The sequence below is a fragment of the Myotis brandtii genome, unplaced genomic scaffold (assembly GCF_000412655.1).
Source record: "Myotis brandtii unplaced genomic scaffold, ASM41265v1 scaffold274, whole genome shotgun sequence".
NCBI classification, from domain to species: Eukaryota; Metazoa; Chordata; class Mammalia; order Chiroptera; family Vespertilionidae; genus Myotis; species Myotis brandtii.
Window position 1 is genome coordinate 2,087,020 of NW_005360425.1, and position 4,157 is coordinate 2,091,176.

The following is a 4,157-nucleotide window of genomic DNA, read 5'->3' on the forward strand; positions in this document are numbered from 1 at the left end:
CCTCTCCTCCTCCTCCTCCTCCTCCTCCTCTTCCTCCTCCTCCTCTTCTTCTCTTCCTCCTTCTGCCTTTTTGGTTACGAACAACAACAAACCAACCCAAAGGCATTTAATTATCTCTCATGGCAAGGAGTCTGGAGGTGGATGGTTCCAGAATCAGTATAGTGCCTAAACTATGTCATAAAGGATCCTCCCTCCTTCTGTATTTCCCCTCAGTTATCCTCCTCAGCAGGTTGGCTTTCCCCCCTGGTGCTTCTCATCTCGTTGGTGACTGTTTTCTTGACTGGAAATTTAATGCTACATAGTAAATGGTAATGTGCCCTGTGTGAATTAGTGCAAAATGCTGAACGTGGAGTTTAAGGAATCTCTAAGAAAAAATAAGTTTTAAGTATTTTAGACCAGTGCCTCCCCTTCCATCTTAATTTGTGTGGAAGATAAGACCAAATTTAGGATTTTATCACTTCATTGACATTTATTAGTGTGTCTATGACACATTTAATGAGAGCAGGCTAGACTTTGTTCCCAGTTTGTAGTGGCATAGATTTTAGAGAGAGAGGAAGAGAAAGGGATAGAGAGATAGAAACATCAATTCACTGCCTCCTTTTGGCTGCTTCCTGCGTGTCTCCTTCTGGGGATGGAGCCCAAAACCAGGCATGTTCCCTGACTGGGAATTGAATTGTGACCTCCTGGTTCATAGGTTGATGCTCAACCCCTGAGCCACGCTGGCTGGCTGGGCCGCTGTTTTTAAGTCACACATATCTACTTTGGGAACTTTGTGATTATTCTTTGCTTCATAGTTTACTTTGCTTCTCTGTAGGGTTATACCTTAAGATTTTTACCTCCCCCCAAGAGAAATTATTACTCTTTCTTTAATATATTTTTATTGATTTCAGAGAGGAAGGGAGAGGGAGAGAGAGATAGAAACATCAATTATGAGAGAGAATCATTGATCGGCTGCCTCCTGCACACTCTCTACTGGGGATTGAACCTGAAACCCAGGCACGTGCCCTTGACTGGAATCAAACCTGGGACCCTTCAGTCCGTAGGCCAATGCTCTATCCCCTGAGCCAAATCAGCTAGGGCTAAGAGAAATTATTGATAAAAATGATCTTGCTTTATATGCTATATATCTTGAAGGCATTATCATTAAAAAATATATATTAGAAAATATATTAATGAAAAAGACAAAAGGGTAAAATAGTTGTAATTTAAAAAAATCTGCATGGATTCATTTTAGTTCTATATATCACGAAATATTTTTTTCAAGTTTGTTTGGAAAAAAAGTGCTGAAGCACATATGAGACTCTAGCTGTCTTCTACCATATGACAGACATTGCAAAATATATAAAACAATGTCACTTCTCACTCAATTTATTTTGGAGAAAATATACTTACTTTTAGTATAAAATGTGAAAATGAGTTTCTTATTGTTATTTTAAACTGAATGAAGGTTTTTGGAGTTTCCAATATTTTTTAAGATTACAAAGGGTTTCCGACACAGAAAAGTTTGAGAACTGCTGCTTTAGTCTGAGGATTTTCACATACTTTCTCAACTCACTGTAATCTGGCTTCTGTTCCCAAGATTCCACTAATTTCTCTGGCAAAAATTACTAATGATTCTGTGTTCATGAAACTGTTAGTTCCTTTCTTAGATCTTATTTCCATGATCCTCCCCATTGCTTGACCATTATTGCCCATCCTCCTCCTCCTTGATTTTTTTTTTTCTGGGGCATTATATCATCCCCACCCCCCATACACACACGTTTCCTGATGGTTTCTTCTTCATTTCTTTCTCTCTTTACCCCACTCCCCTCCACTTCATTCTCCTGCTCCCAAATGTGCTTTCTCTGGGGCTGTATTCCCAGCCCAGATGTCTTCATGGTCACATATATCTCCATGCCATTAACTACTACATGCTGAGTCCCTTGTCTAGGTCTCCAGCCCAGACTGCTCCACAGAGCTCCATTTTCCATCCGTCTGTTACTTATTCCCATATGTCTTACTGGTACTTGAAACTCAGCATGTCCACAGGCAAATTCACCAAGTCCTTCCCAAATCACTTGCTGCTCTGGATTTTTTTTTAATCTTTATAATTGCTACCACCATTTTTCAGCTACCCACGTTGGGCACCTTGAATAAACTTGGCAACTTCTATCAGTTTTTGATTCCCCCACACCTGTTATAGCCATTGAACCCTGCAGATTCTTTGAAGCCTGTCTCCCACCCTTCACCTGCCTTTTTATTCTGACTGCCATCATACTAGTTGAGACCCTTTTTTTCCTCATTTGATCATTATAAAAACCATCTTACTTTCCTTTGTGTCTCATGATCCTTTGCCAACAGATTCAAAATACATAGGTATGATCTTATCATTTATCAGCCGGCATAATAAAGCTTCTGATACTGACATGTAAGGCTTTCCATGATTTGATTCCACCCTACCTTGCAGCTGGATCTGCTTCAGGTTCTCTGCACAAACTCTCCAACCAGTGTTTTTTCTTTTTTAATTATGTTTTTATTGATTTTAGAGAGAGGAAGCTAGAAGGAGAGAGATAGATAGAAACATTGATGAGATGAGAAACACCGAGTAGCTGCCTCCTGCACGACCCCTACTGAGGATCCAGCCTGTAACCCGGGCACGTGCCCTGACCAGGAATCAAACTGTGACTTCCTGGTTCATAGGTCGACTCAACCACTGAGCCATACCAGCCGGGTTTAACCAATGTTTCTTAAAGTGTGGTCTCGGAAACAGTTGCCTCATTGGAAAACCTATTAAATCCAACGCCAGACCTACAGAATCAGAAGTGGAGCCCAGGGGGAACCAGTTGCCTCATTGTTACCTGGAAAACCTATTAAACCCAACGCCAGACCTACAGAATCAGAAGTGGAGCCCAGGGAATCTGCACATCTAACAGTACGCACAAAAATCTGAGACCCACTGTCCTGCTCTCTAGTCAGACTCAGCCACTCAGCAACCCCCAGATAGACCCTACACTCTTGTCTCTGCCTTTGCTGTCCTGCCTCCTCCATCAAGTCCTCTCTCATTTAGCTTTGGATCTTAAGTCCAATCCCTCCTTCAAAGCCCGCCTGTCTCAATTGGTCTACTTTTCTGAAGTCTTCACTGCTTACTCCAGTTGGGAGTGATATCTGTCCTATGATCCCTAGAGTTTATTGCTTGCTATCTGTTTGCGTGTTGCATGTAGATTCTTTTTTTTTAAAATATATTTTATTGATTTTTTACAGAGAGGAAGGGAGAATGATAGAGAGCTAGAAACATCGATGAGAGAGAAACATCGATAAGCTGCCTCCTGCACACCCCCCACTGGGGATGTGCCCGCAACCAACCAACCACAGTTGCATGAGGAACCCTGGTTTTATGAATGTGGAGAGAAGATAGGGATCTGAATGAAGACAGCAGTGGGAATGGAAAAAAGGGATGAATGTTAAAGACCCTGAAAACAGCTAATCAGTGTGGGTGGTAAGAGAAGGGATCAATGATTTAAATGGTAACACTGGGTATCCAAGGAGATGGTGGCCCATTGATAGGAGAGGGTTGGGGTGGGATGGGGGTCATGCCTGTGGAGGAGACCTCATTTTTTGGCTACTCAGCCACTGAATTCCTTTCGCCATGTTTGAGGAAATCTGACATTCTGTGAATTTCGGTGGCAGGTGAGAATCGGCTTCCCACTACAGATGATTTAAAGGTAAGATATTGTCTCTGATTCTTGTGAACAAGGCCATGTGACCTAAACTCAGACGTTATCTGACTTTAAATCTGGAGCACGCGGCACAAACCAGCAGGGACTGTTTAGGCTCTCTCTGTCCTGGTGTCTGCGTCATTCAGGGCCTCATCCCGGGAAGGCTGGCTGCTCGTGCTGGAGTCCTTCCCCACCTGCCTACCCTTCCCTGGTTCCTGGCCATTTTCTCATGGTTCTCCCGTCTCCCCAACAACTCTGTGGGTTGCCTGATCCCTTTTCATAAACTCCTCTACTTCAGTAGCCAGAATTGGTTTCAATTTTTTGTAACTGGCCATCCAGACCAGTACAAGGCCCCCCTGAACGAAGTTCACTTCGGGAGACTGAATTTCTCGTCCCCTTTATATGAACTCAGTGGTGCTTCCAATGGTCAGGATCCTGAATTAGGGAGGCTCCCAGGTCTCC